A 14,247-nucleotide genomic window follows, 5' to 3' on the forward strand; every position below is an offset into this window, starting at 1 on the left:
TGTTTTGGCTTTTGGTAGTTGCCTGAGGCGCTTTTGTGAGCAAAAAACGAATTCAATCGAATGAGTAACCAATGAGTAATTTGCTCTCACTGGCCATTAACTGGCAGCAAAGAAAAAATATTTGCCAATAAACAATCAGTAAAATGATTTCATAATTTCTAAACCAAATTTCAGTAATGGAATATTTCTGCATTTTATGCCTTTTTACTGATTTTGGTTTAATGTTTCAGACTGCTACTAAAAATCTTCAATATGACAATAAAGATGTTTATATGGCAGGTTTCAAATGTGCATCCATGCATGTTTCACTATTAAACTATTGATGTGTCTTTAAATGTTCATAAAATATAAGCATCCCTAGTTTTTATACTAAGTTGTGTCAGCATCTTTATTTTCAAGAGTGCATGGCCTTAAAATATGTGTCCACTAGTAAACAACATGCATTTCAATAAAATCCTGCCATCTTTAATCTCATAGTAGCCACACATGCGCAGGATAAATGAAAACACTCACAGATGGAGGATAAATAAAATCTGCGAGGTCTATTAAACTGAATGGGAGATGTATCCACATCTCTTTCTGGGCTCTGAGGCTCACAGCGCACACATAACTATTACAAATTTAAAGTTATTGATTTCTGCTCACGCCTTGCAGTTCAGTAGCACACACATAAAACATGCTGCGTGAAGGGCCATCAAGATATCCCACAGCTGATGAGATTTTAGGAAGCAAAGGCATGTTGGAACCGAAACCAAGTCTTATGGTGTAAGACTCTTCTTTCACCCCGTAGCACCGGATAAGATGGTGTGAATCAGATGCTGTCTGCACTAAAGTATCACAGAGTAAGACATCATCATACTCGACTCATCAGTGATAATGGCAAGCAGAGGTCGCTATTCACGAGAGAGCCATTAGGCGGACACTAAGGTTTATTGATTTTTCTGACATGACGGAGGTCACAAAATGTTCATGGGTCCATTAACAAAAACCTTTGCACTGCCTATCTCTGTAGTTATCTCTCTTATTATATTTAATTACAACTATGAAATTTTCATTTAAAGAAATTATTGATAGTCTCTGACACAGCATTAAGTTCACATGACATCAGTAAAAAAATTTAAAGGGGACATGTCATGAAAATGAGTTTTGGTAAACCATTCTCTGCAAGCATGTGAAAAAATAGGTAATTGAAATTTGGCTCCCCTTGTGATGTCAGAAGGGGATAATACCGCCCCCTTAATCTGCACTATCCAACCATGAAACGCCATTTAGTGCAGAGATCAGCTCATTTGCATTTTAAAGGACACACCCAAAACATTTTTGGGTATACCTTCAAAGTGCCAATTTTAACATGTTATAATAAATTATCTATATGGTATTTTGAGCTAGAACTTCACATATGCACCCTGGAGACACAAAAGATTTGACATCTTAAAAAAGTCTTGAGAAATGTCACCTTTAAAGATGTCATTTATAGCAACAGCAAGCAATTTTGCAATTGAACGACGTTTAATAAAGCAATAAGCCCCGCAAAGCAGTGGGATACCAGTGCATTTTATAACAGCTAAGGGGCGTTGTTAGGCACGACGCGAAGCTGTTATAAAATGCACTGTAACACCACTGCTTTGCGGGGCTTATTGCTTTTATAAAACGGTTACTGTACATAGCAGGATTTAATAAAATAAAACACAAATAAGTTGTAATTATTTTAGTACAAATGTTACTCTTCCGCCAAACAAAGTAGTTCCTCAGAATCAAGTGTTTCTGCAACAGAGCGTAGTTCAGTATGTAATGCGGTCTGAACCATGGGGTTACCGGGGTATTTTATCACGGCTTAGAATGTGTTTCAACCAATCAGATTGAAGAACCAGAACGAGACGTTTTATAATAGCCAGCGAAGCACAGCCATACAGGCTAAAACAAAGCAAAATTTGGACGGTCAGTGAAAATTTAATAGCTCAAAATAAATAGAAAATAAATAAATAAATAAATGAAACCAAACACCTTGTCATCACTTTTCACTTTGTTTACAAAATCTTTCACCAAAAATTTTCACCAAAACGGCATGTACTCAAATTTATTTTGGCTAGAAGTGGGTTACTCATAGCTGGGGTCTCTAAAGTTAACATAGATAGTAAAATTGCGGCTTTTGCTTGGTGGGTAATTTAGTAATTTATTATGTAAAGGTGAAGTGTGTAATTTCAAAATTACTATATTAGTGTTTTGATGTTAAAAATATGTACATTACATTTAAAGTCATACAGGGAATATTGCACCACAACAAAGAGGCGGTTTCACAATAAACCTCTTTAAAATTGATCCTCTTTGCCAAAACCAATGGCCATTAAATCTCTTTGTCTGAAAGCATAACTATTTGATTGAAAAGCAACACAAAAGGATCAAGGAACAGCAGCTTGTATAGTGAAAGCATCGACATACAGTAGCCTACAGTAGACCTATTAGGGAGAACCCTGCTGGGACTGGAGCTGGCAGTAAAATATTAAAGAGTCCTCTGACGTGTGTGTACTTTTATTCTGTAGCAGACATTGCATGGCTGCATGATTTATTTATTTATTTATGATCTGATTTTGATCATCTACATTGACATTGTTTAGTATGGCCAATGAAGGTTTTATCGACAGTCTCAGAGTCGAAGTTTATTGCTCAAACCTGTGTGTTCGGGGAACTGGCGTATTCGCTTTTCCTCAACATTAAAGTAAAATGCCTTTTTTTGCTACCTCTTGAGACTCACAGTAGAGAAACAAAGCCTTTCTTGTGAACATAAAACACGAGCCAACTGTAGGCCTGCAGATTTGGTGTTACATTGCTGCCAACACTGAAATGAAAAAATAGAGCTCTTTACTTTACCACTCAGTTCTGCTGTTCGCACATGCTATATCATACTGCAAATTCAATTTCATCACTGTAACTTGCTTTTACACACCAAAGAACAAGGCTGACAACATAACTAGACAAGGGCTGTTAGATGTAGATACATTAAAGGGATAGTTCACTGAAAATATCATAATTATCCCTCAAGTTGTTACAAACCTTTATACATTTCTTTATGCTGCTGAACACAAATAAAGATATTTAAAGGGACATTGCACTTTTTTTGAAAATATGCTAGTTTTCCGGCTCCCCTGGAGTTGAGCATTTGGTTCTTGCCGTTTTGGAGTCCATTCAGCTGATCTCCGGGTCTGCCGCTGGCAGTTTTGGCATGGCTTGGCATAATCCGTTGAATCTGATTAGACCATTAGCATCGTGCTAAAATTAACCAAAGAGTTTCAATATTTTTCTTATTTAATACTTGACTCTTCCGTATTTACATCGTGTACTAAGACCAACAGAAAATTAAAAGTTGTGATTTTCTAGGCAGATATGGCTAGGAACTATACTCTCATTCTGGCGTAATAATCAAAGACTTTGCTGATGTAACATGGCTGAAGCAGGCGTAGTGATATTACGCACAGCCCGAATATAGTCCCCTTGTTTACTTTCAATAGCAGGGGACTATTTTCAGGCAATGCGTAATATCACTGGATTTAATGGATTATGCCAGTGCTTCTCAAATAGTGGGGCGGGACCCCCAGGGGGGGCTTGAAGCGACACCAGGGGGGGCGCGCGAGACCCCGGGGAAAAAACTTTTTCAGGAAGTGATTTTTTTGCACCGTCACTTAAAGACATTGCACCCCAATCACGCTGATAAGCCGTGTGTGTTTATTATTATTAATTATTGATTATATTTCATTTAATTTTTCAGTATCAAATGGTCAAAAAATATTATACTTTAAATAAGGATTGATTTTTTTTTTCAGGCAAATTGATGCATTTTAAGTCTTTTCTGTTACAGACTAAAAAACAATCCTAATAAAGTTATTCTTTGTTGTAAGTTGATCGATATTTCTTTTTTTGTGTTTTCTCAATGTTAATAAGGATACAATGTTTTGCAGATGTGTAATTTTATAGACAAATTATACTATTTACAGTCGCGGCGGAGAGTTGGGGGGGGCGCGAAATGTTTACCTCTTCCTGGAGGGGGGGGTGACAGAAACTAATTGAGAAGCACGTAAGAATCAAATGTTTAACTCTAGGGGAGCTGGAAAATGGGCATATTTTCAAAAAAAGTGAAGTGTCCCTTAAACTCTTTCCCGCCATTGACAAGTTATCTTGTCAATTAAGAGAAAACATTTGTATGAAAAAAATGTGTTCCTGATGAGTTTTTATGGTTTTCTGTAATACCGAGATTATCCACTAGATAAAGCATTTTTTACACTCCGTGTATGTTTTGATAATCATTCTGAATCTGATCTCTAACAAAATTCCTTCACAAAAATGCAATTATTTTAGGCTTTTGCTAAAAAAATATATATAATTCTGAAGAAAAATAGCCATATTTAAGAGTTTATAAGCAGAGTAAAAAAAATGTAGATAGGATGAAATGATTTTTACACCATTTTTGTTGAGGGTCTGTTTTTTTCATTTAATATATTTGTATGTTTATATATTTTTAGAAGAAAATTTTCCTGAAAGGCATTATGTGAAACGTTCACAAAAATCACAAAAAATGCTGGCGGGCAACTTTAAAAAAAAGGCTGGTGGGTAATGAGTTAAAAAAAATAATAACCAAACAGATCTGGGGCACCATTTACTTTCATAGTATTTTTTTCTACTAAGGAAGTCAATGGTGCCCCTGATCTGCTTGGTTACAAACATTCTTAAAAATATATTGCATTGTGTTCAACAGAACAAAGAAATGAAGGTGTAGTAAATGGTAACAGATTTTTCATTTTTCAGTGAACTATCCCTTTAATAGTGTTAAAATTAATTTTGTAAGTTAAGTTAGGGCTGGGCGATACTGACCAAATTTCATATCTCTGTAATTTTGGGATGGATGGTGAAATACGATACATATATCAGCATTTTATACAGAATGAAATAAATGCAAGTCAATATCTAATGTGAGATGTCACAATCAACATCATATGATGTAAATAAAATTCAGAGACGGGTTTTACTCCCTGTTTGACAATTTACAGCTGCACAACATGCACACTGGTTAGAAAGCTTATGTTTGACTTGAGTGTACATACCACGGGGCTGTTGAATGCTTTATTCTGAAATGTTTCACGAGTATGCATTATTTTTTGATAAACACACACCTGACCTGTCAAATGTCTTAAAAATAACCACCAGAGTAATGTCTGTGGTAACCATGGTATAAGAGGAATAATTGACTTTGATCCTTAGAATTTTTTTAAAATAATGCACACCAGCGGCATTACCACCTTTGGTGTGCATTATTTATCATCAAATAATTAAACAAATAATCCAATTGCCCATCATTAATTATTACTTACATATATACCAATATAGACGGAATTGTCTCATCCCATATCCCGCTGGGAAAAAATACAGATATATTACCAAAACTCTATATACCGCCCAGCAGTGGCGGCCGGTGACTTCTATTCCGAGGGGTGCGGATTCAAAATATTTGTTCGGAGTGTCATGTGTGTTGCTCGTCATGTCAAAATATGTGTTTGGTGGGTCATGTGTACCTATGTGCATCATGTGACATAAAATTAAATAAGTGCCTGCTGCACACGCGTCGAAAGGGTTTATGATAAAAGAGACGCTCATGTTCGCAAAATACTCGCAAGACACTAACTTGACATCGCACATGAACCACATTAGTTTACTATACATGACGCACCGAACACATATTTTGAAATGATGAGCCACATAGATGTTCGCAACGTGCGCCCTCGAAAAATAAGTCAGTGGCCGCCACTGCCGCCCAGCCCTAATTCAAGTTTAGACCACAAATTCTCCATATATTAGTCTCCCACTTTAATTTCTCCAAACTTAAATCTATAACGGCATTGCTGAATGTTATATTATACATTAAATCAGTTTTTATCTGGATCATTACATTTATTCAAAATATACTAGACTGTTTCACTTCATAGATTTTACATAAATGCTATTTTAAAAAATATATAGTTAAAGTTATACTAATTACCATTATTTTGTTACGACAACATGTGAACTTCAACTCGAAGCTGTTCACGTCCTCGAACTGGGGATTATGTGTTTCTGTAGCAACAGTAACAACATCAAATTTAATCTGCGTGAAAGAATATTGTTGGCAGCAGTAAAATATATAATAACAACAATAAATGACATTTTACTGCTTCTGCTAAATATTGCAGAGCACATAAAGTGCGTCAGGTAATAATATTAACTAGTAATGCACCGATGTATCGGCCGCCGATATTTATCGGCCGATTTTTGATGAATTTGAAACCATCAGCATGTCTGCAATAGCACTAGAGAGGCTGATAACGATTGTTTATTAATCAATTGCATAAAGAAATCTATTATATGTAAAAAAAATGTTGTTAATAAAATAAATGCTGAATAGCAAAAACCACCTTTGAAGGTTGCCGTGCTGTCTTATTATATTTGTTTTAGCTTAAAGGCGGAGTGCACAATGTTTGAAAGCCAATGTTGATATTTGAAATCCCCTAAACAAACACGCCCCTACCCCAATAGAATCTGGACCTTCTTTTAAAAGACCCGCCCCACAGTACTTCGACTGAAAAGTCCGCTCCCCTTCTCCCTCTCATAATGGGAGAGGGAGGGTGTTACTGCGCCGAGTCGAAGTACTCCCAAAAGTGCTATTACGCCATACAATATAGTTCCTCTTTTAAATCCGCTTAGAAAAGTTAGAAGTGACCAACCACCAAACTTGCTCGTATAACTACTCGTCTTAAATAGGAAAAACGTTGATGTGTTTGGTCACTTCTAACTTTATCTCTAAATGGTACCATTGAATGAATGGGGCTAAGCTAAATGCTATCGAAGCGTCGCAGCGCGCTCCAGCGCTTACGTGCACGCACACAGATGATAGAGGGATGTATCAACAATTCTTAGTTAAGGTAATAACATATTTTAATATTGAAAATGAGTAGACTATTCCTTTAACAGTACCATATATTACCTATTAGACACAGTTTGGGGGTTAAGCACTGTATCTGGTAACATTTTATACTATAACGTAAAAATGTGTTTGTTTTTCTTTTAAATCAAAGCTGTCCATTTCATTTTCATCCTACATTTCCTCTCCATAATGTGCCTTTAATAAGTCATATTTCTCATCTCATATTTTCTTTTCTTTAGATCACCAGCAATTCAATAACATGTTGTTAAAAATGATCCATAGAGTCCAACTGGGTGGGTTGGCGCTTGGCACCCAAGGTGGGCTATAGATGATTTATTTCAAGTTTGCTTAATATCATTAGCTGAGACGCTGAGTTAATATTATAAAACATCTTCAGTTAGAGGACAGCTGCATATTGAACAACAAGCTCATCATTAGTGTTTACCGAAGAATAAGGGTCTGTTTTGCATCTAAGGAAAGTTATAATGGTGCTTCTGGTGCCTGCGAGACATTTAGAAGATATAAATAATGCATATGTTTTTATTCATCGCATGAGGAGATCCCCCACCCTTCCATACACAACTACTTAAAGCACGCACACACACACACATACGGTTACAGTTTGTGACTGTGAATGCACACATGCATCACAACATTTAAAGGTGATTTGTGTTTTATATCTGTTAACACGCTTTGTTCAGTGGAATTCGTTGCAAACGTAATTACGTTTTTCACATTAGACTGAAGGCCAACAAACTTCTCTTAGAAAAACAAAATGATCAAAATGATTGATTTTGTTTTATGCTGCCAGTGAAACTCCTTCCACTTGAAAATTACGACAGTCGTGCACTTTTATCAGATTATTTTATTATCCCCTCGTCTTTGCAGAACAACTATTTTCACTGTGTATTGATTATGTAACAGCTTCCAAAATGAACCGGGCAGCAACCAGACACTCATCGATCCTTTCTATAAAAAGACGCCTCGGTTGCATTTCTCTGTATCTTCATCCTATTGTTGTTGTTTTTGAACCTTTTGCCTTAGTTTTCTTTGTAGCCTCGCTGTCATGTCTATGTAAGCTTCATACATAGTTTCTCTTTAAGATTTCATAAACTTTTGCTCTGCAGAAATACTCACACTAAATCAAAACCTCCATAGACTTCAATGTATAACATAAAAGCATCATTCGATGATATCACCATATGTCAATTGAATGTAAAGACACATAAACAAACTGCAACTTTCTTACCGTAAAATTATGCTGACTGTGCACCAAAAATAGTCCCTCGTTCTTAAACAATTAAATATCCCATCAAAAAGGGGGTTGTCAGATAATTATGTCCTGTGTTCAAACATGCGAGACAAGCATCGTCCAGACAGCCAGCAGAGATGCTGAGCAGAAAGATTAGGATGCAAGAGCAAAGCACTGCCTCCTCCCAAACCCTTCATGATAGGAGGAGGTCCCCGAACACGCCCAAGCAACTCACAATGGTTGCGTCCATTTCTACCTCTGCTTCAGGCTCACTCCCACATGTGCCAGCGCTGGTGGGAGTGAGTGGTTACTGTTTGTAATGGGAGAGAGAGAGAGAGAGAGAGAGAGAGAGAGAGAGAGAGAGAGAGAGCAGGAATGCACTTTAGGGAGGAGGAGTTGGGCATGGCAGATGGATAGTTGCTGATGTGTTTGTGTGTGTGCGGGGGGAGGAGGAAGGGGGTTTATGTGATAGATAGTTTGGTTAGCTGTAGTGGGATAAATATGCAGAACACCTAAGTAGGGTAACACTACTTGGCTGGTTCACTTTGGTAACTATTACTGCACAAACTGTAGACATTTATGTTGTGGATTAAATAGAATGTATCGATGTATTGATGTATTAGACTGTAACATGATGCTCTGTCTGTCTGCCTACCTACAGTATCTACCTGTCTGTCTGTATGTCTGCCTGTATGTCTGTCTGTCTGTCTGTCTGTCTGTCTGTACCTCTATCTGTACATCTTGTCTTTCTGTCTGTATGTCTGTCTGTACCTCTGTCTGTACATCTTGTCTGTATGCCTGTACATCTACCTGTACATCTTGTCTGTCTGTCTGTCTGTCTGTCTGTCTGTATATTTATCTTTACATATTGCCTCTCCTTCTGTCTGTCTGTATACGTATCAATACATCTTGTCTGTCTGTCTGTCTGTCTGTCTGTCTGTCTGTCTGTCTGTCTGTCTGCCTGCCTGCCCACCTGTCTGTCTGTCTGTCCGCCAGTCTGTCTTTATCTTTACAGCTTGCCTGTACATATTATGTCTGTCTGTTTTTACCTCTATCTTTACATCTTGTCTGTCCATCTGTCTGTCTGCCTGCCTGCCTGTCTGTCTGTCTGTCTGTTTCCTGTCTGTCTGTCTGTCTAACTTTCTGTCTGTCTGTCTGTCTGTCTGTACATTTATCTGTAAATCTTGTTTGTCTGTCTGTCTACCTATATGTGTGTGTATACATCTTGTCTGTCTGTCTGTCTGTCTGTATATCTATCTTTACATATTGCCTCTCCTTCTGTCTGTATACGTATCCATACATCTTGTCTGTCTGTCTGTCTGTCTGTCTGTCTGTCTGTCTGTCTGTCTGTCTGCCTGCCCACCTGTCTGTCTGTCTGTCTGTCTGCAGTCTGTCTTTATCTTTACAGCTTGCCTGTACATATTATGTCTGTCTGTTTTTACCTCTATCTTTACATCTTGTCTGTCCGTCTGTCTGTCTGCCTGCCCGTCTGTCTGCCTGCATGCCTGTCTATCTGTCTGTCTGTCTGTCTGTTTGCCTGTCTGTCTGTCTACCTATATGTGTGTGTATACATCTTGTCTGTCTGTCTGTCTGTCTGTATATCTATCTTTACATATTGCCTCTCCTTCTGCCTGTATACGTATCCATACATCTTGTCTGTCTGTCTGTCTGTCTGTCTGTCTGCCTGCCCACCTGTCTGTCTGTCTGTCTGTCCACCAGTCTGTCTTTATCTTTACAGCTTGCCTGTACATATTATGTCTGTCTGTTTTTACCTCTATCTTTACATCTTGTCTGTCCGTTTGTCTGCCTGCCCGTCTGTCTGCCTGCATGCCTGTCTATCTATCTGTCTGTTTGCCTGTCTGTCTGTCTGTCTGTCTGTCTGCCTAACTGTCTGTCTGTCTGTGCATTTATCTGTGCATGTATCTGTTGTTTGTCTTTCTGTCCACCTGTATGTGTGTGTATACATCTTGTCTGTCTGTCTGTCTGTCTGTCTGTCTTTCTGTCTTTGCATATATATTTACAGTTTGCCTGTACATATCATGTCTGTCTGTCTGTCTGTCTGTCTGCCCACCTGTCTGTCTGTCTGTCTGTCCGCCAGTCTGTCTTTACATATATCTTTACAGCTTGTCTGTACATATTATGTCTGTCTATACCTCTATCTTTACATCTTGTCTGTCTGTCTGTCTGTCTGTCTGTCTTTCTGTTTGCCTGTCTTTACATATATCTGTACATATTATGTCTGTCTGTCTGTCAGCATGCCTGTCTGTCTAACTGTCTGTCTGTTTTTACATATATCTTTACAGCTTGCCTGTGCATATTATGTCTGTCTGTCTATCTGTCTGTACCTCTACCTGTACATCTTGTCTGTATGCCTGTACATCTACCTGTACATATTGCCTCTCATTCTGTCTATCTGTATACGTATCTATACATCTTGTCTGTCTGCCTACCTGTCTGTTTACCTCCCTGCCTGTCTGTCTGCCTGTCTTTACATATATCTTTACAGCTTGCCTGTTTGTATGTACATCTACCCCGCTGTATGTATGTACATCTACCTGTACATCTTGTTTGTCTGTCTGCCTGTCTGTCTTTACATATAAATGGCTTCATCGTACGCACGTGCGGTGATGCTTTACTTCTGGTCTTTGTTTGTTTAATGGTCTGACTAATTGTTAAAATGAGCTTTTGAACAAATACCTCGTCGAAAATAACAAATGTTTTGGTTTCCTTAAGACGACGTGGAGATGGCGATCATGCATCACTGCTATGTGAAGGGAGGTTTTGCAGCTGATCTGTAGTATAGTATCTGTTGTATACATTATATAGTACACATTTTACACAGTAACATTAGCTCAGTTTATTTTTTGATACGCTTTAGCTATGATTAAGGTAATCTACTTGTTATTTATTTTGCTTGTTATCAGAAATAAACAACTTTAAAAGGACTCTTTTGTTATTGATTCTTTGCGATAGATCCATCCAGATATACATCTATATATCTAGTATGTCTTTCTCATTGTCTGTCTCTTTATCTTTCCATCTATATCTGTCTCTTTATTTGTCTGTTTATTTATCTGCACATCTATACATCTGTCTGTCTATGCATACATATGTCTTTCCATCTGTTTCAGGATTCTATCTGTCTGACTTTCATCACGTCTGTCATAGTTCCCTAGGGAATGACATATGGAAGTGCCGTATAGTCTTTATTCCATGAATTGCTTACCATAAAGTGTAATATAAAAACCTTACACAGGCCTGATGTGAGGGCACAGGCTGTACACACCGTTGTTCTTCCAGCACCTCTAGGCCTTATCACTTGATCAGACTTGATGTATTTAGTTACGCAGGGTCATTTGTTTCATTATAATAAATATGTGAAATAATGAATGTCTAGCCCTCTATTCCAAGTACACAAACACACAGAAGCTTTGGAAGTTGGAAACTGAAACGTTTTCTTTCACTGTCCTTGAACAGACTATTGGCTCAGAGGAACCTGCAACTTGTGATTTTATTTCTTCTGTACTTGGCAATGAACAGGGCCAAATCTGCTCTGAATATTATAGCAATGCAGGACTCAAAAACATGAGAAATTATAGTGACTTAACAGAAAAAATTGCCAGTTAGTTTAGATGATGTACTGAGATACTAGTTTAGCTATACATGCATTAGCATTTGGAAGACGATTTTATTAAAAGTGCATTATAAGGTCAATTTTATATCAGTATGCATGTTCTCTAGGTTCAGGCCCATGACCCATAAACAAATAAATATTAAACCTGAAGAGCCTCATATGTGCTAAAACATACAATAAGTGTAGAAAGAGTGTCTGCCCCTGATCAAAGTTTCTCATTAGCACAAAATGAAAGCGATCAGGAACACCTCCTGTGTTTCTGCACCAGCCTATTGCATAATAGATTTTAAACTTGCTATGATGAATACGGTCATGCAGTATTTATATGGTGCAATGCGAGTGAAATTCTGACCGACTTAATACTCATGTTTCCAGTAATGCTCATACGCTCTCCCCACCCTGTGGTCCAAACACCCCTCCACCATCATGACTGGTTGGTTTGACCTGCCGCTAGGCCGTCATTATAAAGAGTGAATGTCTCGCATAGGAAAAGAGAAAGCTCTATAATCCCACGCCATATAATTCTGCCTGCGAGAGGATTAGCGGAAACATGGGCTCGGTCCATGACCAGATTTAAATCCCACGCCCTCTCACCTCATCATCAGCTATCATCATCATCATAACCACTGCCTTTGTGTCCTTTACACCACAACATTGAAAAGTAGTTCACCTGAACATGAAGGTTTTGCATAGCATTAGCTTTCATTTTAAGGTGAATGTTAAATATTAAAGTGCCATGTTTAATTGTGCATTATACATTTACTTTATGAAACATATATGTGTACAGATATGTGCTCGGCAAAGTTTGTAGCTTACAATCCCATAAGCTAGTTTGATGAACACCCGATTTCTTTTCAAGACCCAAAGTGAAACTTTCCCCGTTTACTCTTTCAGATTTACTGCTTGGTGTAAACGTTTAATTTTCAAGACAGTCATTCATTGTAAAAAAGCCTCTTGTTGGCCAAACAGGCCTTGCATTGTGCTGAATCATGGTGGTTATAATTTTTTATAGTGCTTAAGTAACCTCTTGGCTCAGAAACAACTTTCATGTCGAACACTAAAGAATAATGAACCAGGGATCGGCCGAATGCAGTATATCCTTCACTTGCATTCGACTCGAAGTTGTTTTTTTGGAAAGGTCCAACCCTTTCTGTGACTCTGCTGAGTCAATAAAATGCAAAACCTCAGATGCTGATTTCAATTTCCATCAGCACTTCCTTAAAAAACAGTGGCTGGCGGTTCTTGACTCGTGATTGGCGGCTACTGGCGTTACTCCAACCATACTCCCTTTGTGTGGACTGTAGGGATACGTAGTTGGGATTGGGTGGCTCGAGTATGGAAAGAGCTCTGCTATTAGCAAACCCTCATCAACAGACTTGTGGACGGGCCATGCGCATAAATCAGATAAGGCCACCCGTCAGCATGCTCTGGAACAGATTATCATTAAATCCTTTAACATTGAGAGAGTCAGTGAGAGCCCACCCGGCCCCCTAGATATAAATCACAGTGTGAATAGCAGTAAACTCTTTGCCGAAGCTCTCATCTCCTCTGAAGGATCCGCCAATAAATCCACCAATAAAAACTGCTGATATACTGCACGTTTAGGAGCGTGTTGGTAAGTTTCACAGCAATCTGGAACATTCAGTTACTTGTTGCGTTCATTGCTACTGTTAATAAAACAAGATGGTGGTCACTACTTTTTGATGAACCAATGTGTGGTTTTCATATACACTCCAAAAAATAAAGGTGCTACAGAAGGTTCTTCACAGCAATATAAAAGATCCATTTTGGGCTCCCTAAAGAACCATTTTGTCAAAGATTCATAAAAGAACCATTTCTTTCTTAAATTTTAAAGGTCAAAAGAGACGTTTTCCACTATAAGAACCCCTTATATTATTATATAACCTTATATTAGAGAACTTGTGCAGTGGGTAACTTTCAGGAGGATCTCTTGACAGATATGCAATATAATATACATAAATATATTATAAGTCGTGTATAAAGACCTAACATAATTAACTGTATTGTTTTATTACCTCAAAATGAGACAATTTTATCTAGATACATAGCGGGTCCCCCTGTAAGTCGCCATGTTTCTAATGCTGTGTTTACACCAACCGCGTTTCAGGCGTCAAAATCACGTCTACCGCACTTAGTTTGCTGCTTGAACAGTTTCAATGCATTCGCGCGTGTAGAGCGAAGTAGACGCACGGGAAAAGCAAGCATTTGACGCGCGTCATAGGCAAAATCCGCTTCTTGTAGGATGGGCAAGTGCTATGCGGTTGTCTGTTTGCAGGATGGCTGATGTTGATGCATTTATCAAGAGAGTTACCGGTTTCTATTTGGTAACCTTACTATAGGGGGAAAATAAACGGCGTGGGTCAATAAACGTCACGTGACTCAAAAGTGAAATGT

General features: G+C 38.1%; 1 protein-coding gene across 2 annotated transcripts in view; it reads right to left on the bottom strand.

The window, feature by feature from the left end:
- Positions 1-14,247, bottom strand: part of sv2bb (synaptic vesicle glycoprotein 2Bb) — a 59,268-nt gene that overhangs the window by 40,330 nt on the left and 4,691 nt on the right. Inside the window, exon 1 of one of the 2 annotated variants that reach the window (XM_055192563.2) lies at positions 8,196-8,456. The exons of the other annotated variant lie outside the window; for it this stretch is intronic. The gene's annotated coding sequence lies outside the window, so the exon portion shown is untranslated. Of the gene's footprint in view, positions 1-8,195; positions 8,457-14,247 lie in introns of those variants that run through there. 2 annotated transcript variants of the gene reach the window in all.

This window comes from Misgurnus anguillicaudatus, chromosome 6 (assembly GCF_027580225.2).
Source record: "Misgurnus anguillicaudatus chromosome 6, ASM2758022v2, whole genome shotgun sequence".
In the NCBI taxonomy this organism is placed as follows: Eukaryota; Metazoa; Chordata; class Actinopteri; order Cypriniformes; family Cobitidae; genus Misgurnus; species Misgurnus anguillicaudatus.